This window comes from Thalassophryne amazonica, chromosome 7 (genome assembly GCF_902500255.1).
Source record: "Thalassophryne amazonica chromosome 7, fThaAma1.1, whole genome shotgun sequence".
NCBI lineage: Eukaryota > Metazoa > Chordata > Actinopteri > Batrachoidiformes > Batrachoididae > Thalassophryne > Thalassophryne amazonica.
The window spans coordinates 42,625,019-42,647,333 of NC_047109.1; the positions used below are offsets into that span (position 1 = coordinate 42,625,019).

Below are 22,315 nucleotides of genomic sequence, written 5' to 3' on the forward strand. Positions count from 1 at the left end.
AGCTGAGCTCTTGCAGCTGGCTGCGCTGCACAAATGTGCAATGTCTCATTTTGCGAGGAAAAAAAGGTTTTAGTCAGTTGTAGTTTCTTGTCTGTATTGCAACATTTGTAAGAGGTGTCATTTTATTTAAAGCGACAATTCATTTTGAGGTTATTAATTCAGACCAGACTCTGTCTCAGCAGAGAGCCACGCAGCGTTTGGAGCTGTGCCAATGGAACAGAGGACGATTCTCGTTTCTTGACTACAACAAAACAAGAGTCTCAGTTAGTGACTTTAATACACACAAAAGTGACTCATGATATTTTAATGGCTTTGAGAGGGGTTAAGAAGCGGCCTTACCACTTCTGAAGAGCAGCGAATCAAAGAACCATCGAGCCAGTGGATCGAAGCATTGCTTCATTGATTCATGCTTCAAACTGGAGTCGCGCTGCAAATGGTTGATTACAGAGCCGCTGCAGGGTCTGTAATCAACATAGAGGAATGATCATTTTCCTGACAAACACACTCAAAAACAACGGCTGCTCTGAAGGACTGATAAGGGAATTGTTAAGCAAAAACGCTATTGATATTGGTGGATTGATTCATTTCTTAACGATACTCGAAAAGAACCGGTTCACGATACCCAACCCTAGACAGGAGACACATGTCCTGTATGTGGCGCCCCGCAAGACTGGATATGACAAGCCAACAGTGGAACAAATATGCCACTTTCAGTCATGGAGCAGCAGAAATATACAGTAACAAATGCTGTTTGGTCAGTTATCACGGCGGTTTTTTTCTCTTTTAAAAAAAAAATCTGTTTATCTCTTTGTTGATTTTAGCCATTTCACGCTCCTGTTATAAGACTGTGATTGTAGCGCAGTGTAAAATTTTCCATCTGGTAATCAGAGCCATTGTAAATTGCAGGTTCGAATCCCGTGGGTGGCATATATATATATATATATATATATATATATATATATTTTATTTATTTATTTTTTTTTCCACAGCAGCTGCATGATGTGGTTACACATGCTCCAGCTGCTGGCACTGTGGTGCCACTGCAGTGGTTTCGTGCATACTTGTGCACGATACCATTGCATGCATGAAACCGTTGCAGCAGGATCATTCACGCTTGCCTGTCAGCTCCATGTTTTCATGGTTCTCTCATACGAGCTGTTCCACAGTGATTCACCCTGATTTGTACTTTTTCATACTGTGTGAAGGGGCCCTTAGGTATGAAGAGGATAAAGTTAGGATGAAATTTGGACAAATTTCTGACATGTTTTTTCTCTGGAGTGAGGAAAGCAAACGGCAGTGTGTTCTGAATTTGGCACAACAATGGCATCATGGACTACATTGTCAGGACTGTTTCATGCAGGTTGACTGAACAATTTTGGGCTCATATTTAAAGCTTGTTTTGGACTGTTGAAGTTAAAGCACCAGTTACAAACACCAAAATGTAAGTCCCTTTTCTCTTGATTATAAATTAATTAAGTATCAAATGGCAAGGATCTATTTTTGCTGTTATATAAAACAAATAATGAATGTTTTTTTTTTCATTCTTTCAATGGAACGAATATTTAATATTTGGTGAAAGATGGAACATACCATTCAACTCGGCTTTGCTTTGTTGAATGGCATGTTCCATCTTTCACCTCATGAAATATTTGTGCCATTGAACTCATAAACATTCATTATTTGTGTACTATTGGTCAGCCTGTTGGTATGCTTGCCACTTTTTGTCTATAAGCTCTATGTAACAGTGAAGGGTATAGTGATCACCACACCCTTATGATGTCATTGCAAATTGTTCTGTAGCAAACATTGCCCTGAAGTCAAGTATTGCTATACACTTGCAACTGATAATACACACAACAATGTGAAGCAAGCAACAGCTGTCTCATGGCGCTTTCTCCTACATGGTTCCTCCTCAACTCAGTTTTAGTGTACCCACATATTATGGTTTTCCATTGAAATTTTCCACACCCGATGACTGACTTATTGACTGGTTGACTTCAGTAATCCTATGCTTACCTTGCTAATCATAAGGAATATGGTGCGAACATTTGTTGAGGAGCTAAAGACCTATGTGACAAGAAAATAAAAAGCACAATAATCACTCCACTAAAACCAAATCAGTAGGAAGCAGTAATTTATGACATCATACGACAGCCTGTAGTCCTATTTCAGTCACTTCATTACCCCTGATGTCAATTTTCCATATTTGCTGAGACTTGTGCAATTCTCCAGGGTTTGTTGTCTCAAGAAGAGCTGTCTCAGCAACACGATCTTTTGAAAACATTCAGCTGAGACAGAGAAAAGCCACAGCAAACACATCCCACTTCTATTTTGATTTATTGCACTTTGTAATTACAATAACCACAGGGCTTTGCTCTGATGTGCTGATATTCAAGTGCAAGATGATTTATTTTCTTGCCATACGGTGAATGCTGTTATGGGCTCATGTCATTTCCTTATTGGAGAGTGTGTACAGCATTTTTTTGTGCATGCACACCTGCATTTATTGTGCTAAAATGAACACGTTAGGGAAATGACTGTTGATGTTGGCAGGGTTGGCATGCTATGTGAAATGGAAGTAATCCTAATGTGCTGTAGTGAATGCTTCTGAGTTCATTGTCAAGAATAAACTCAATCTGATCTCCAAAGCATCAGAATATGTATTATGTGCTGTTATGTGATATATTGGGAAACATGTGGCTGCATGACACTATACAATGCTTGAATATATATACAACCATGCTGATTTTGATTTTTGGCAAGTGCTGACACTACTTGTAGGTGAGAAACCAGCTTTAATTTGTTGGAAATTCACAGGCTTGGGTAGGTTGAGTGGGAATGATTTCCAAGACAGCCGACTAATGACTGTTAAAATTTATAATGTGAATGTGCTATCAAGAGTAATCTTAGTTATTATACTACACCAACACCAACCTACTGAAAACATACAGGTGCATCTCAAAAAATTAGAATATCATGGAAAAAGTTCTATATTTTTTTGTCAGGTGTTTCAGAGAGTGAATATTTTTTTTTTTACATATTCTAGTTTCAGTACATAGAAACTAAAATATTTCACTCAATTCTTAATTTCAATTTTGATAATTACAGCTTCCTGCTCAAAAAATGGAAATGCATTTCTCAAAAACATTAGAATATTTTTTTTTTTTAAGTTACTGTTTATTCAGTGTGAATAGCATGAATCTCTCCATCTGGTTCAGAACACACAAACACAATAATGAGGAAGACTGCTGATGACACTCACAAACACCATCCACAGGGAGGCTAAGCCACAGAAGATCATTGCTGAAAGCTCTGGCTGTTCACAGAGTTCTGGATCAAATCATAGTCATGGAAAGTTGACTGGAGGGAAATGGTGTGGTCAGAAATGATGCACAGGCAACATGGATGACTGCAGTGTTGAGAAGATTGTCAAGCAAAGGTGATTTAAGAACTTCTGGGAGCTTCAGAAGGAGTGGACTGAGGCTGGAGTCAGGGCATCAAGATCCTACAAGCACAGATGTGTACAGGAAATGGGCTACATGTATTATATTCTTGGTGCCAAGCCAGTCCTGAACCAGAGACAACATCAGAAATGCCTTAGCTGGGCTAAGGAGAAAAAGCAACACTCCTGTAGACTGTTGTTCAGCAGTCCAAACTCCTCTTCTCAGATGAAAGTAAATGTAGCCTTTCATTTGGAAATAAAGGTTCCAGAGTCTGGAGAAGTGGAGAGGCACATAATCTAGCTGCTTGAAGACCAATATGAAGTTTTATGAAGTCAGCTATGATTTAGCGCAATGTCATCTGTTGGTGTTGGTCCACTGTGTTTTATCACGTTCAATGTCAACCTAGCCATCTACCAGGACATTTTAGAACACTTAGTGTTTCTATCTGTTTACAACTCTTATGGGGATGCGAATTTCCTTTTCCACCAGGACTTGGCACCTGCCCACAGTGCCAAAAATTACCAGTAACTCATTTGCTGATCATGGTGTAACAGTATATCTTCCCCCCAGATACCCGGGAGGGAAGATATCCTAGGATATCTTTCACCCGGGGGGAAGTTATCCAGGGGGGAAGATTTACTGTTACAATGGTGTTTGTTGGGATTTGCTCCCTGTTTGTGCACATTTAAGTTTATTTTGGAGTTTATGTAGTGGTGTTTTTCTGTATAAGTTTCCTGTTCATGTTGTTTCTTGTGGGTGGTCTGGGCCCCCTTGTCCCACCCCTTGATCCTCACCTGTTAGTCTGGTTCCACTTTGCTTTAACTCTGAGTATTGGTCATTTTTACTTGTTAAAGTTTTTGTTCTTTTTCACATTATTTATGTTTAGTCCTTTACCCTCAAACTTTATTTGCTCCTGAGTTCTTTCTTTGTTTGGGAGTTTATGATTTCATTTAATATTATTTATTATGTCAGTTTCTCCATTTTTGCACTTTATTAACACCTGAGTTCTATGTTGTGTTTATGAGTTTTCCTTCATTTTTTGATGGTTGCTTATTTTATGTTTATGTCACTCACCTCTTGTAATCAGTTGCGCTGTCTGGCACCGTCTAGTCTGCATTAGATTCAGTCACCTCGTGTTTGTTCATTTCCGTTTCTTCTTGCTGATTCTCCTCACCTGTAATCATTTAGGTCATTTGGTATTTAAGTTGTCACCTGTCAGTTTTTGGTTGCGGGTTCATTCTTCGTTGTTGGCTCTCCACACATGAGTACGTTTTTCCTCCGCGCTTCATCCACCTCACCTGCTCTTTTATTGATTTGTAGTCGCACGCTCTGCTGTTTTTCGTTATTTGTTGCAGCCTCCTGGGATTAACGCTTGTATTTTGTTTTTGTATGTTATGAATTGTTTGCTTTTGGCTCTGCCAATAAATCGCTCTGGGTTTTGATCGCACACGCTTCTCGTGGTTTCTGTCTGCAACTCTGGGTTCGTTATTAGAAGAAAACCGTAATAGAAATGCACCCGCCAGATCATATGGACCCAGCAGATGGATATCCGACGTTGTAGCGTTCAAAGCCTTCGGCGAACAGTTCAGATTATTATTTAATTGTTTTCGCTGTTGCTATCATCCGAGAAAGAAGGAGGATTTTTTGGCTCAAACGTGGGATTTGTTGGACAGAAATGCTTGGGCTTTTGATTTCTTCCCAGAATTATTTTCTTTGGAGAGGCTTTTTGCCCAGGACAGACTTCCCGAATGGGCAGGGGATCCTGAACAGTACTTTTGGTCACATGAACTTAATCATTTAAAACCAGACTTGGAAGTCGGCTGTAGTCAGCCTGTCAGACACGGCTCCTGGGACAGCCAGTGTGTTGCGGAGCAAAACACGCCCACTAGCTCAGACTGGAAATCAATCCAATTCATTTTTTCTCAGTTAATTCAGCTGTTTGACAGCTTTCACCACAGTAATACACCGGGTTGGCAGTATGGATTTTTGGATCAAGCGTGGGATTTAGTGGAGGAAAATCACTGGATTTTTGAACAGTTTCCAGAATTATATGAGTTGGATGATTTGTTTGAGGCAGAGAGGCTTCCAGATTGGGTGTGGATCCCGGAATCCCACCAGCCAGTAGGGGCTGCTCCTCCTCAAATTGATTATGACTGCTCTGAATCAGAGGATGGGTTTCTTTCTGACCAGGAAGGGGATCATTTCTTGGAGTCTGAGGAGGACTCTGAAGTCCTGGACCTCCGTAACACGGCAGAGGGTTTTTTTCATATTCGGGATCTTTATTTAGATTATGTAGACAGCACTGATCGGACTGAACAAGATTCAATCTTCGATTCAGTAGATAATCTCACGCATGCCGAACCTGGACTTCTGGCTGCTTATCCAGACCTCAATCGTATTAGATCTCTTTTCATACAAAGACGAGTTCCCCCATACATTGACAACCCCATGGACTTTTTGTATTCTCCGGATCCACAGGATTCCACTGACTTTTGTGTTAACACCTCCATAGTAGCTGGGAGGTCCACGCCACGTCTGACTTCCTCATTGGCCCCAAATCCGTCCTCCCTTGTTTTCCCTTCCTATTTAGTGCCCCCCTTACCGACAGACACTCAGTTTGACAAACATATGCACCATCAGTCTCCACAGACTAACATAATCCACACAACTCCCATACACATGCAACAACATACACCAGACATCTCATCCACACTTCTCACCCGCTCTCCGTACCACAGACACAGACCCAATTATCTCACCTCCACAGCACCTTGACTCAGTGCTTTGTTTGCCACAGCCGGTGAGTCACATTTTCCCGTTGGTAACCAGGTCGGTACCCCAGTCACCAGCTGCTCTGCCCCTGCCACCCACACTTCAGGTCTCATCTGGTGGGGGTTGCATTTCAAAGAAAAGAAAGAAACGCCGGCCCAAATCCAGCAAGAAGGACCATCAGCCGTCTTCTGTCAGGGCTGCTGCTCCTGACCCAAGATCACCATCTTGGTCTGAATTGAGAGCAGTTAGTGAGTTATCTGTTGCCTTTGGTTCCAGTTTGGGGGTAGTCGCAAGGCGACGCACCTCCTCTGCAGTGTTTTGCAGGTCGGGGAACGGTTCTGGACTTCTACAGCCTGACGGAGAGGTTCCAATGGAGCAGTCCACTGCCACGATGGAGCCCTGAATGGTTGGTGAAGGGCCGGTTGTGCCTCAGACCTACCACTTCAGTGGTCCTGGGGAGTCAGCAGACGCGGACTCATCAGATCCAGCACCCGAGAGGGGCAGGAGCCCCGAGAAATCAAGCGGCTTCATGCTCAGGGGTGTCTGTGCTCCAATGGAGCCGTCCGCCCCTGGTCCAGATGACATGGATGTCTCTGAGGAGCCATTCGGGTTAACACAGTTGGTTGTGGGTGCACCTGTGGGCCTGGTGACAACACTCCTGTTGTTGTTTTGGGCCTCTGTTGTCCGGCTGGTCTTTCACCTGGGTCAACTTTGGCACCTCAGTGCGCCATCCGGCAGTACGCCCGCGGTCAAGGTGGTTCCGAGTGCGCCGTCCGGCAGTTCGCCCGCGGCCGAGGTGGTTCCGAGTGCACCGTCCGACAGTCCGCCCGAGGTGGTTCCAAGCGCACCGTCCGGCAGTCCGTCCACGGCCGAGGTTGTTCCGAGTGCGCCGTCCGGCAGTCTGCTTGCGGCCGAGGTGGTTCCAAGAGGGTCGTAAGGCAGTCCGCCCGCGGCCGAGAGGGTTCCGAGTGTGCCGTCTGGCAGTCCGCCCACGGCCGAGGTGGTTCTGAGTGCGCCATCCGGCAGTCTGCCCGTGGCTGAAGTGGTTCCAAGTGCGCCGTCCGGCAGTCCGGCCGAGGTGGTTCCGAGCGCGCCACCCAGCAGTCCGCCTGCGGTGGTTCCCAGTGTGCCGTCCAGCAGTCCACCCACGGCCGAGGTGGTTCCCAGTGTGCCCTCCGGCAGTCGGCCCACGGCCAAGGTTGTTTCCAGTGCGCTGTCCGGCAGTGCGTCATCCGGCAGTCCGCCTGTGGCGGTTCCCAGGGTGTCGTTTGAGAAGCCGGCAGAGGTGGGGGCAGACTTCGGGGCGCCTGCCTGCAATGCTCCGGTTGTCCTGATGAACTCTTGCCAGCAGCCTGGTCGCCCTCCTAAAGAGGCAGTGGACTCCTGCCAACCGTGTGGCCGCCCACCTGACCCTGCTTGTGACACTCGCTGGTACTATGGTCGCTCTTCGCCTCTGGCTCTGTCTCTTGCCCGTGTGCATGGTTTGGCTCCAGCTCCTGCCTTCACCTCCGGTTGGTCAGGGAACTGCAGGCCCTTGGGCCATTTTTTGAGTTCTGTACCATCCTTTGCATGTCCTGTTGGTATTCCAGGTTTGTTTGGTGGTGGTCCCTGCCTTCCTGCCCCCTCCTCCCTCTCTCCGGTTTTGCTTTTGGTGTCTGTTTTTTGTTCCCCCTGTGTTTTTTGGTCACGGTTTTTGTTAAGGGGGGGTCTTTGTGGGCCGTCGGAGCCGTCGCTTGGGGTGGGGGTGCTGTTGGAATTTGCTCAGTGGGGAAGATATACTGTTACAATGGTGATTGTTGGGATTTGCTCCCCGTTTGTACACATTTAAGTTTATTTTGGAGTTTATGTAGTGGTGTTTTTCTGTATAAGTTTCCTGTTCATGTTGTTTCTTGTGGGTGGTCTGGGCCCCCTTGTCCCAACCCTTGATCCTCACCTGTTAGTGTGGTTCCACTTTGCTTTAACTCTGAGTATTGGTCATTTTTAGTTCTTAAAGTTTTTGTTCTTTTCACATTATTTATGTTTAGTCCTTTACCCTCACACTTTATTTGTTCCTGAGTTCTTTCTTTGCTTGGGAGTTTATGATTTCATTTAATATTATTTATTATGTCAGTTTCTCCATTTTTGCACTTTATTAACACCTGGGTTCTATGTTGTGTTTATGAGTTTTCCTTCATTTTTTGATGGTTGTTTATTTTATGTTCATGTCACTCACCTCTTGTAATCAGTTGCACTGTTTGGCACCGTCTAGTCTGCATTAGATTCAGTCACTTCGTGTTTGTTCATTTCCGTTTGTTCTTGCTGATTCTCCTCACCTGTAATCATTTAGGTCATTTGGTATTTAAGTTGTCACCTGTCAGTTTTTGGTTACGGGTTCATTCTTCGTTGTTGGCTCTCCACGCACTCCGTGAGTGCATGTTTTTCCTCCACGTGTCATCCTCCATCACCTGCTCTTTTATTGCTTTGTATTCGCATGCTCTGCTGTTTTTTCGTTATTTGTTGCAGCCTCCTGGGATTAACGCTTGTATTTTGTTTTTGTATGTTATGAATTGTTTGCTTTAGACTCTGCCAATAAATCACTCTGGGTTTTGATCGCACACACTTCTCGTGGTTTCTGTCTGCAACTCTGCGTTTGTTATTAGAACAAAACCGTAACAGGTGTTACTGTACTTGATTGTCCCCATAGGCAATCCTTCATAGATTTTGTATGGGGTATTGTCAAGAGAAAGATTCGAGACACCAGATTCAACAATCCAGATGACCCAAAGGCTGCTATCAAAGCAACCTGGATGTCCAGAAGGCCTCAGCAATGCCACAGGCTCAACTCCATGCCACACCGCAGTGAAGCAGGAATTCATTGAAATGGAGCTGAAATCAAGTACTGAGTGCATAAATGAACATGCTTTTCAGAAATTAGACATTTCTGTATTTTACATATATGATACAACTGATTTTCTGAAATATTCTAAGTGTTTGAGATGTGCATTTTCTGTTTTTTTTTTTTGTTTTTTTTAGCTGTAGACTGTAATTATCAAAATTAAAATAAAAAAAAATGACTGAAACATTTTAGTTTCTATGTGTGTGTGTTGTCATTTCGGCTGCCCCCATCTCGGGCCAGGGTCGCCACAGCAGATACAGCCAGATCCGTACTGCTAATTGGCACACGTTTTACGCCGTATGTCCTTCCTGACACAACTCCAGTTTCACCTAGAGAAACACACACACAGGTCTCCCATCCAAGTACTAACCAGATGCTGCACTGCTTAGCTTCTGAGATCTGACAGGATGAGGCTTACACAGAGCAGACGGGCTGCATTTTGGTTTCTGTGCTGAAACTAAAATATATAAACTTCTCACTCTGAAATACCTCACAAAAACTATCAAACTTTGTCACGACATTCTAATGTTTTGAGATGCACCAGTATTTTATCATCTGCAAAATGATTTTTTATTCATGTTTACTGACTCCTTACCCTAAAAACAATGTGAATAAAATGCATAGAGACAAAAATCAGCTGTGGTGTATATCCTCTTACCATGAGGGGGCACACATTTCAGAACAGCCATGTGAAACATATTTGAGAGTATTCACAACCACCTGCAGTTGTATGCAAAAGTTTGGGCACTACTGATAATTTTCATGATTTTCCTTTAAAAATCATAGGTTGTCTGGATCAGAAATTTTAGTTAAATATATCATATAGGTGATATTCCAAGTCCCAACAGCCAGGGGCTGTGAGCACGGACTGGGCCACCGGGCCACCCGCCCTAGACCACCACCCAGTCCTCTCTGCACCCGACCCCCATGGCCCCCTCTGCAGGTGGTGAACCCACAGGAGGGCGGGCCCACATCACTCTTTCGGGCTGAGCCCGGCCAGGCCCCATGGGCTAAGGCCCGACCACCAGGCGCTCGCGCGCAAGCCCCAACCCCAGGCCTGGCTCCAGGGTGGGACCCCGGCTCCGCCATACTGGGCGATGTCTCTGTCCTTGATCTTTTACTGGCCATGGAGGTTCTGAACTGCTCTTAGTCTGACCCGTCACCTAGGACCTGTTTGCCTTGGGAGATCCTACAGGGAGCACAAAGCCCCCGACAACATAGCTCCTAGGATCATCTGGGTATGCAAACTCCCCCACCACGATAAGGTGGCAGCCAGAGGGGTGGCTGGGTGCTCCCTTAGAGATAGGGTGAGGAGCTCGGTCACTCGGGAGGAGCTCAGAGTCGAGCCGCTGCTCCTCCACATCAAAAGGAGTCAGTTGAGATGGCTCGGGCATCTTTTCCGGATGCCCCCTGGACGCCTCGCTGGAGAGGTGTTCCAGGCATGTCCCACTGGGAGGAGGCCCCGGGGAAGACCCAGGACATGCTGGAGGGACTACATCTCTCGGCTGGCTTGGAAACGCCTTGGGGTTCCCCCGGAGGGGCTGGGGAAGGTGTGTGTGGATCGGGAGGTCTGGGCGGCTTTGCTTGAGCTGCTGCCCCCGCGACCCAACTCCGGATAAAGCGGAAGAAAATGGATGGATGGATGGATGGATATATCATATAGCAGATGAACACACTGATATTTGAGAAGTGAAATGAACTTTCTAGTAATTACAGAAAGTGTGCAATAATTATTTAAACAAAATTTGGCAGGTGCATAAATTTGGGCACCCTTGTCATTTTATTGATTTGAATACATTTAGCACAAATTACTGGAACACAATATTGGTTTGGTGAGCTCATTGACCCTTGACCTCCTTACACAGGTAAATCCAGTCATGACAAACGGTATTTAAGGTGGCCATTTGCAAATGCTTCCCCTGTTTGTATCTCTTCTAATGATTGGCAACATGGGACCTTCTAAACAACTCTCAAATGACCTGGAAACAAAGATTGTTCAACATCATGATTTAGGGAAGGATACAAAAAGCTGTCTCAGAGATTTCAGCTGTCAGTTTCCACTGTGAGGAACATAGTGAGGAAATGGAAGACCACAGGCACAGTGCTGGTTAATGCCTGAAGTGGCAGGCCAAGAAAAATCTCAGATAAGCTGAAACAATGGATGGTGAGACGAGTCATAGTCAAGCCACAGACCTGCTCCAAAGACCTACAACATGATCTTGCTGCAGATAGTGTCTCTGTGCATCATTCAGCTATACAGCAACCTTTGCACAAAGAGATGCTATATGATGCTGTAATGCAGAGGAAGCCTTTTTTGCGTACACGCCACAAACAGAGTCACTTGAGGCATGCTGAAGCACATTTGTACAAGCCAGCTTCATTTTGGAATAAGGTGCTGTGGACTGATGAAATCAAAATTGAGTTATTTGGACATAACAAGGGGCATTATGCATGGCTGAAAAAGAACACAGCATTCCAAGAAAAATACTTGCTACCTACAGTAAAATTTGGAGGTGGTTCCATCATGCTGTGGGGCTGTGTGGCCAGTGCAGGTACTGGGAATCTTGTTAAAGTTGAGGGTCACATGGATTCCAGTCAATATCATCAGATTCTTGAGAACAATGTTCATGAATCAGTGACAAATTTGAAGTTGCACCGGGGCTGGATCTTTCAACAAGACAACGACCCTAAACACTGCTCAAAATCTCCTAAGGCATTCATGCAGAGGAACAAGTACAACGTTCTGGAATGGCCATCTCATTCCTCAGACCTGAGTATTATTGAAAATCTGTGGTGTGATTTTAAGCAGCTGTCCATGCTCGGAAACCAACAAACCTGACTGCACTGGAGATGTTTTGTATAGAGGAATTGTCCAAAATACCTTCAACCAAAATCCAGGCTCTCATTGGAAGCTATAGGAAATGTTTAGAGGCTGTTATTTCTGCAGAAGGAGGTTTTTTTTTTCTGTTGCGGTGGCCAAATCTATGCACCTGCCTACTTTTGTTTAAAGAATTATTGCACGCTTTCTTTAAATCCTATAAACTTCATTTCACTTCTCACATATCACTGTGTGTGTCTGCTATATGATATATTAAATTGAAATTGCTGATCCAAACAACCAATGATGTTTAAAGGAAAATCATGGAAATCATCAGCAGTGCCCAAACATTTGCGTACAACTGTATATGAGTGGGTGGATTCAGTTCGACTGCAGGTGGAATTCCATGAATGACATTTAAATGTCCATTCATACAGCAGTAAGAATGCATTAAATCTGCAACTCAACCGCTGTCCGTATGTTTTCCACCATGAGTGACACACAAATGTGCTGACTGCTGTAGGAATGCTGTATGAGTGTATGAATACAGCACAAATTGCACAAATGATCGAATGTCAATTTGTATGACGTTCTTGCTCTAGAGTGACAGGGTATAAGATTAGGAGGCTGCTGTCTGCCTGATGTCCATGTACATTTATGACAGAACCTGATGCCCTGTTATCTCTCACTATTTATGTGCTGCTGTATCATTTTGTTTATATCCAAATTAAATCTGATCTGTATGAATGTTTACACAGGATTTTGTTGTATTGACTGATGCAGTTTTTGTCCACAAGCACAAGTTCATATGCAACAGTATTCTCTAAATGACTTTGCTTCAATTAAAAATAAATAAATAAATAAAAATTCTGATTTCACTAGTTTTGATGTAACATTTACATATCATAAACATCATTCCATGGCTATTTTGGAAATTCAGTGATTTCTTTTAACTGATCTCTTTCTGGCATAATGTATTGTTTCGGGTCCTGGTGCTACATGTCTGTAACTGTATAGTTGTGATACATGGATTCTAACCAATGACCTAAGGTGATGACAAATTGTCTTTGGGACAATGTGTTTTTGGAGGATCTTTGGGCACTGCTGCAATGACTTTGTATTAACCCTCTGGAGTCATCTGATGTGTCTTCAGTCACATGACAGAATTAAGTGCCACAGTTTCCACAGTTTGAGTGTCCCTTTAAATGTGTGTTAAATGTGCGGAGTTCAAACTAAATGCCAGTTTTTAAATTCTGTTGATAGGCCTAGTACAATGATGTCCAAAATCTTCCAGTAACGGCCAAGAGAGTGCAGGTTTTCCTTGCATCTGCTGATTCCAGCAGGTGATTTCACTGATGAACTCACATCCCACCTTCTCAAAGTGATGTTCATCAGTGAAATCACCTGCTGGAGTCAGCGGCTGGAAGGAAAACCTACACCCTCTCAGCCCTTTCTGGAATACTTTAGACAGTACTGGCCTAATATAACTTGAATCATGATTAATATTTTACGCCATGCTTTTTCCTGAATATTATGGTCATTTTTTGGTGCACGTTTTTGCAGAAACACGCACGCAGCAAATGGGACACTTCCTTGTTCAGCTCCATCTCGCTGCAGGAGAGGCAGGGAAAAAACAAGAGGAACACCAGCCAACACACATGAGTTGATGATCAACCCACGTGGGTTGGCTGCTGCGGAGATCTAGCCAAAAAGCCACCAAAGACAGACTAAAAGTGTAAACACTGCCTTCAGGTGGATAACGGGAGGAGTGACACCCCTCCTTTTGTTTTGGACAGGAATTGTTTTTTGAGTGGCACAAATAATTTGTCTGGCATCTTATTGTTTGAGTTTTAATGTAAATTTTATATAATTTTGTTGTTTGCTACATTTGTACATATGTTTTTTTTTTGAAAATTACTATTTATATTTGCATTCTAAGTCATAAAAATAATTTGTTAAACATGTTTGTGGTTTTCACAGTAAAAACAAACCTTTTTTTCTATTTGACTTGTATGTTTTTGTGTGAATTTGTACATTTCACTGAACATGGAATTGAGCACACATGCAAAAGTACCAAACACCTCCCTCTCCATGCACCTATTTAAATATACAAATGTATTTAAATAGGCCCTGGGACCTGGGGATTTCCCTCTGTGTGAGCAACAGATGAAGTGGAGTAAGTGAAATAAAGAAAGTGGAGATAAGCAGGGATATTTTATTTGGTACCCTGTCAAGTGGAAAAAAAAATCATGAAGCGGACGTGGGGTGCACACACTAAAGTTAAAGAGAATGAGGTGCACACACGTTCATTGACAAATACTGAATATAGGGAGAAAATTGAGGTCTTGTTAAGAAGCTCCAGTTTCCCCACCAAGAATCAAATAAATAATAATAACAAAAAACATTTGAATGTGCACATGTCCAAATTTGCCTGTGCTGGTTTCTTTCAGAACAGTTACAAGGATAAAGTATTTACTCTTCTCACATGTGCCAGGTGGGGGCATAAAATGTGGGGTGACATGGGGGAGGGGGTCTGGGGGGTTATAGTTAGGGTTTGGGGAAGTGCTCTGCTATGGTTAGGAGAAGGGGTTACGGTTAGAGACAGTAAAATAAATAAACCGCTTCACAGAAATGTCCCTCATTTCATGACTGGAGCATGAAAAAAGCATGAGACTGGTCTGTCCCAACCACGCTGTTAGTCAGAATGAATGAGTCATGCACTGAACCAGGCCACCTAGCCACAATGTTAGTTAGATGCATTTGCGCATCACATATGATTTGAACATTGATGGAATGAAAATGTTTCATATTAACCAAAACAAATTCATCATGTGATGGTGCCTTTATAGCAATATGTGCGCAGTGAATACCTCCAGTTACATTAGGCAGAAACTGACTCTCACTGCAAATTGCGCTTTAATGTTGGAATGTGATGTACTCGGATGACATTCGGATGATTGCGTTCCACAAAGCTGGTATGGCACGGCTCAGCATTGACAGGCACACTCCTGACTGATCTGCCCGCCACTGTCGCCAGGAAATGTAGTGTGGTCAACAACTGTTTGGGCACAGACAACCCTTGGCTCCTCGCTGTATTGCGCTCTATGGCTGTCTGAAGTAATGTACGCAACTCCAGTGACAGTGGCCTTAGTAATCGAAATCAGCTTATGAGCAAGATATCGTCAGTCGCAAGTAAATCCTCACATTCCCTGAATAAATGCTCACCGCAGATTGCACCATTTGGAAGGTCCTCTAACAACACTAACACAGCCATTGTTGGTGCAATTTTATGCATCACTTTGCACATCCTTTTATGTCAACCCATATAATTACAAACAAGTGGGTGTGTTAATTGTTCATAAGTGTTTCTCTGGTGTGTACATCACTCTGATGACTTCTTGTTTTCACACTACAGTTTCCCAGCATCACCTCTACATGTCGGCAGTGGACCAATAGCTGTAGAAATGTGCATATGGCAGTCATGATTTTGCGTGGCACATTGCACATTTCCACAGTTATTTCACTTTTCATACATCTGAACATTAGCATGGAGAAGAATGTACGATGCATTTTTGTTCATATGCAGGCTTTGTACATGAGGCCCCAGGGCTTAAATACAGGTGGTGATGATTGCAGACAGGTTTGGCAAATCAGCACCATGACACGGCACCTGGAGAACCAGAAAGAGGGGGAGGGCAGAATAGAGCAAACACCAAAGCAGCACAACAGTAAGACAGATTTTTGTGGTGTGTCCAAACAACAAATGGTTTATCTGCCTCCTCCAATCAGTGCCCCCACTCCTCCAGGGACACCTTAACTGCCAGCAATTCCCAGTTTCTAACATCATAATTGCATTCTGTGGGAGACAGGTGATGAGAGAAAACAGTGGAAGGGTGCAGGTTATTATCAGGACCAACATACTGTCATAACACAGCCCCCGACCCCAGAGTCAGAAGCACTGACTTCCACTATGAAGTGTTTGCTGGGGTCAAGCTGAATGACAACTGGTGCAGAAGTAAAGAACTGTTTAACCTTGTTAAAGGCCTTGTCTGCCTCAAGAGACCAACAGAACACCACATTTACAGAAGTGAGTCTGGTGAGAGGTGAGCCAATCTTACTTTAGTTCCATATACAGCACCTGTAGAAAGTGACAAACAACAGGAAGCACTGCAGTTCCTTCTGGGTCTCAGGAATGGCCCACTCCTTCACAGCCATGATCATTTCAGGGTCTGCCATAATCCTCCCACTCTCGATAATGAAACCCAGGAAAGACATAGAGTCTACATGAAAAGCACATTTCTCCGCCTTAACAAAGAGTCTTTTCCAGCAACCGTCTGAGTACCTAGTGAACATTGAGAATGTGTTCCTGTTCTGACTGAGAAAATAAAAGAATGACATCCAAACAGACAGAAACAAACCTGTTCAGAAAGTCACTAAGGGCATCATTAATGAAGGATTGAAAAACTGTGGGGGAATTGGTGAGTCCAAAGCGCATGGCCAGGTATTCAAAATGGTGAAAAAAACGAGCACTCACAGGGACCAGGAATGGAGGTGCATGGCTCAGAAACCCAGTCAATACAAAAATATAGCCAGCAACACTCAAGTGTCCTTCTTAATAAATGTTTTAATGACTCACGGCAAGACGACAGGATCAGGAGCACAGACGCGTTTCGACTACGTCTTCATCAGTGTGTGCATCAGTATTCAAAATGTCCAAGGGGTGTGTTGAAGGCATATTTCCATTCATCACCTACCTTCATCCGCACAAAGTGATAGGCATTGCGCAGGTCTAGTGTGGGGAATATTTTTGCCCCCACAAGTGGCTTGAAGGCTGAATTGATTAGTGAAATGAAAGTGGGTATTTATTCTTAATGGTACTTATATTGAGGCTTCCAATGTCAAAACAGGGTTGGAGAGTCTTGTCCTTTTTATCAACAAAAAAAGAAATATGCCCCTCGTGGTGAGAACGATGGCTGAATTATTCCTGCTGCCAGGGAGTCTGAGATATATTTTTTCATTGCTTCCTTATCAGACCAAGACAATGCAATCATAGGAACGATGAGGTGGCAAGGACATAGTTTGATCTTTACTGAATACCTCACAGATATCATGGTACGCAGGTGGAAACATGGAACCATCAGGTGAGCGGGGTTGAGGGTCTGAAGACGACAGGGCCTGATCTGAGGGAGGCAAAGCAGATGTTAGACATAGGGAATGACAGTATGTTGTCCATCCCATAATTTTACCCAAATTCCTGTCTATATGAGGGTTGTGCAGCTTGAGCCAGGAGGATTCCAAAACTAGAGGAGTCTGAGGTGCAGAGATGATGTTGAACATTATCAATTGATGTTTTCCTGAGATTATCAGAGTTATGGGTGAGGTTCTGTAAGTCACCTTAGTGAAGGCCCTCCCATCCAATGCAAGTGCAGAAATGCATTTCTCCAGAGGCTCCAGGTGGCAGCCCAGGTGTTTGGTTAGCCCCATATCCAACAGACTGTCCTCCACACCTGAGTCTATCAGTGCTAAGAGAGGCAGCACCATACGTCCAACACGAAGTGAGGCCTGAACTTTCAGATGGGATCTTGTGGAGGTTGGTTTGATAGTTTGTCTCGCTCAAGATTCAAGATTCAAACAACTTTATTGATCCCTAAAATGGCAATTCATTCTTCATACCCAATTAGCTCAGACAAAATACAATAATTAATCCACAGTTATTACTAGTTGAACGTAACAATGGCACACATCAAAATTAAAACAACCACACATATACATTTGATTGTTTATGTACGCTAAACTTTGAAACAGTTCGTTGTCCGAATTGAGGCAATGAGGGTATAGGTGGCTGCAGCAGCGTGCCGCACTGCCAGCTTGGGGAGGTGAAGGCCGGTGCAGCTACAGTCGTGTGGCCTCCGGAGGGGGGAGAAGAGGTAGGGCGGAGGCAAAGGGGGTGGTAGGGGTGGGGAGGGGGCATGCATCATGTGTGCAGGTCAGATGAGTTTGTATCAGTCAGATGAGTTTGTATCAGTTTCTGTCAGTGTGTACATAATGTCTAGAGTTGCCTTGACAACATCAGAGTGAAGGGGAGGGCAGAAAGATAAGAGGGGCAGCCGAATGATTCACCAAGGCTGTAGACATTCTTCTGGAGGAAAACAGCGGGATGTTTTTGACCTTCGGAGGCTGATAAGCCTGCCATGTTTAGGGTTAAGCAGAGAAACACATTTACAGCTCCTCTGACCAACCAAATCTAATTTATGAGTATTCCTTGGTCTCCGACCTCTTCCTTTGCAAGTCGCACATTTGCTCCGAGATGTTTTCCAACTTACATCTGAGTTCAAGGGTTAATGCAATCTGAGACTGTATCCCCTTGCACAACTCATTAATCATGATGGACAGGTGAGGGGTCGTGGGTCTGGTAGCAGCCGGTATATCAGGGCAGCACATAAACCAATAAGCACCAGCCCTCCCATAATAAAACCAAATATGTAAATAAGTCTTTGACATCCTCCACAGAGAGTGGTACCAAGCATGCAATGTGCCACTTCTCCCATCGTCGAGAACATACCCTGCAGGGTAGGTTCCATCTGGGCAGGCAGGGTCCCCCAGCCTTGATTTCCTTGGTGTCAATAGCGTTCAGAGACCAGCAGATCAATTCCATGGTTAATCCAAATATAGTTTGAAGAATTCATAGTTTGGTGAAGTAGGGACTTTGAAGGTTGGAGCAGAGATAGAGGAGAGAGGAGGAGATGCAACCACCTTTGCCAGAGTCCCAAGCACCACTCTCCTCACTTTTACTGATGAGCCCTTTCATTTAGGAGAACAGGGCAGATTAAGGTGAAGTGACCAGGCTTTATCACAGTACAGGCAGTCTCCAGCATGGACCTTGCAGAGGTGCTCCTCAGGTGTTAGCTAAGCTTGGCCTAGCTGTATGGGCTCCTTTTCCATTGGTCAACCTGGGGGATGGTCCAAGTTGCCTGACTGGGCAGCAACATTGGTCAGGGGTTGGGAGGATGAATGAGATTGTGGGAAGGATGGTTTCGAGGTGCTGTCTGCCCTCTCCTGGCATCTCTCACAGAGCAGGTGGTCCATCCTGATGGCTAAGGTGACAAGGGAGTGTAAATCAGGAGGTTCATTATAAGCTACTAATTTGTCATTTAATTGTTCACTCAGTCCCTTGGTGAAAACTCCTAGTACCTGCCGGAGACTGAGCAGCTGACTAGAAGCATTACCCTTGTGATTGGGGTGATCAAAAACCGCTTTGAAGCGATCCTCAAAATCACAATACGTCAGAGTACTTAGGTTAACATTAGTATTGATCACCTCAGCCCAGGCTAATGCTCTACCTCGTAACAACCCCAACACAAAATGAATATTGGCAGAATCGGAAGAAAAGACCTAGGGCAATGCAAAAAAATTTGGCCACACTGTGGCAAAAATTTGAGACACAAATTCAAATCACCCAAAACCGGTTTGGGATTACTTGCATGATGTTCTGTAGCAGGGTTTGAAGCCATAGACTGAGCGAGCACAAGTGGTGAGAGTGGAAATGTGATGAGTCAATTCCATGACCTGAGTGGCCGTGTTTTGGCGACTTTCACAAAGAGCTCTCAGAAATTGTTCATGTTGGCCCAGCAGAACTCCCTGGCTGGAGAGAGGTTTTTGGGCTGAGTCTGTGAGGTTCATTGTGTGGCCAGTTTGTTCTGTTAAGCACAGGCCTCACATAGAATTAGAACCCACACAACAGACTCCAAACAGATAAAACATTATACAACCACAAAACAATATACAGATGCACCCAGACCCAGAGCAGTGGGAATTAGAAAAGGAACTGGCTAACATGATTGATGAAACATGGAGAAATGACATGAAAGACAACCCTTAACTGATCAAACTGAAGGAGGATAAATTGTTTAAAAGTATATTACAGGAAGTTAATCTCAGATTGGCCAGACTGGTCCCAGAAGGAGCCACACTGAATGAGTTAAACTGTGTGACTTATGGTGCGGCATTGCAGCATGGTACATACAAATAAATTACCCCCCATATTTGGGGCAAAGAGGTACCAGAAATAGAAGAATACTGTGCCATATTGGAGAAGACATTACTGCAGAAAATCAGCTGTCTAAGAGCAGAGATCTCCCAAATGACAATATTTATGGGAGGCCAAAATCATAAAAGGAACCTCCTCCAAAAAGTCAACCGCATCAAAAGGAAGTACAATGTTGGAGATAAACAACTGGATGGGAGACTGACAGAACATCAAGGCTTAATGAAAGTTTTAGCTGCACAAATCAGGAACAAAGACAACAAAATAAAGGCAAAACAGATAAATAGGCAATTTGTAGAAAACCCAAGACTCGTTTACAGGAACATGGCAAAGGATGCAATAGAAGTACAACATCCACCAGGGAGAGAAAAGGTTGAAATATTCTGGAGACCACTATATGAAGACCTACAACCACACCAGGAGGCTGAGTGGATTAAAGTAATAAAAGAGAAAAACAAAGAAAAACAGCAAATTCCAGTAGCTGTAATAAAGGAAGAGGGGGGTAAGGCAGAAAATTAATGAATACAGTAACTTCAAGGCACTTGGTATCGATAAAATCCCAAATTTTTGGTTGAAAAGGTTGACAACATTGCACCACCACTATGCCGTGATTTTCACCAAAATACTGAACTGAGAAGAGGGCGTGTCAGACTGGCTAACTATTGGGAATACAAGCCTGCTACCAAAGATCAAGGAAACACAGCTTCCCATTAGGTACAGACCCATCTGTTGCCTAACAACACAGGAATTATAGCCGATGCAATTTATGACCATCTTGGCACTGGTGGCTACCTGGAAAATGAACAGAAAGGCTGTATAATGAAAAGATTAGGAACTAAAGATCAGTTATTGATAAAGAAATTCATCATGGATGACTACAAAAAAGGGAAGAGAAACTTTGGCATGGCTTGGATTGACTATAAAAAGGCATTTGACAGTGTATCACACTCCTGGATAATGAGGTGCTTATTGTTTCTATCAGGCTTGGTAGTCAGAAATGGCTGGACACAAATGCAGAACTCAGACAGGTATAGCTCTGGATGTTACTGAAACAGCAAACAGGGTCCGATACATGAGAAGACAGTCCAACAATAGCAAAAGTACAAGTAACATCAGGCTTAGGCATGGTTGGGTACACAAGCAGATGGCCATACACACGTGAGGCAAGCAGGATGAGGAAATACGAAAAACAGAGCTGAAGAGAAGGCATAAGGCGCATGCATCAAAGGACTGGACTGGAATGGCTTGACGTGGCTGACATGAAATGTGCGATGAATATGCATGGATCTTGGAAGATGGAGATGGACAGAGACTGGGTTAATGATTTTGGGCACGGGAAAGGGACCAACGAACCTGGGATCAAGCTTCCTGTGAACACCACATAGAGGCAGGTTGTGGGTGGATAGCCAAACCTTCTGCCCAGCCACATAGGCCAGAGCCGAGGAACTTCTACAGTCAGCTGCTGTCTTGTACTGAGTCACAGAACAGCATAAGGCCTGACGGGCCTGCTTCCAGGTTTGCTGGCATCAGATGATGAGACTGAGGGCAAAGATTGTTTTTAGGAGTGATGTGTTACTAGTTGGCCCGTTTGAATAGCCCCCTGGCTGCTGGCTCCAATGCACCCTGCACCACTACGCACAGCGATCAGTGAAAGTGAGCAGAAGGAGAGCCTCTCATACAATCTCACATGCTCAAAGAGTGTGTGAGTATCAGGATTGCTCCACTAGTTTGCCTGTGAATGTTACTGGATAAGCCTGTGGCTTGTTCTCTCGCTCCGGCGTAAAGCACTGTTTACCATATCAATGGAGCGAGGGGGAGGGGTCACTCCTCCTCCTGTAAATGGGCCTTGAAGTGTGAAAGCTGCATTCAGAGCAGGAGAGAACAAACATAGTCAGCTTCATAGAAGTATAAGTTTGTGATGTGACCTTTGTGTAATAGCAGACAGAAATTGCTTTGAGATGAAGACAAACAAAACACATAGACCATTTTATATTATATATTTTATATTGTTCAAAATGTGCATTTGTGTTTATTGTTTGAACCTTTTTTGTTGTACAGTCTTTCACACAAGACCTCAAATTACCTTTATAAAGTGTCAAAACAGTTGTTTATTATAGTTTGCTGTGTGTTTTGAATAAATGTGTCTGGAAAATTATTTTCTGCTTTATTTTTCCTTTCTTATTTCTGATTGTAAACCTTTATTACACTCATAAAACATCACTATAGCATATATATTCTGAAAGTACAGGTTGTCCTGAAAAAAAGAGACATAAAACTTGATTGTGGGATGCAGGGAGAGCTGTTAACAGCAATAATAAAACATTTATGCCAGGTGAGTGAACTGTCCAAAAAATGCCCTCTGA

General features: G+C 43.8%; 1 long non-coding RNA gene across 1 annotated transcript; it reads right to left on the reverse strand.

Moving 5' to 3' along the window:
• Positions 1-1,164: 1,164 nt before the first annotated feature.
• Positions 1,165-19,756, reverse strand: LOC117513275. Its single transcript, XR_004561531.1, has 3 exons — positions 19,678-19,756; positions 17,414-17,421; positions 1,165-1,175 (listed from the first exon to the last, which is right to left on the reverse strand). It is a non-coding gene; the product is annotated as an uncharacterized LOC117513275 (long non-coding RNA).
• Positions 19,757-22,315: the final 2,559 nt, after the last annotated feature.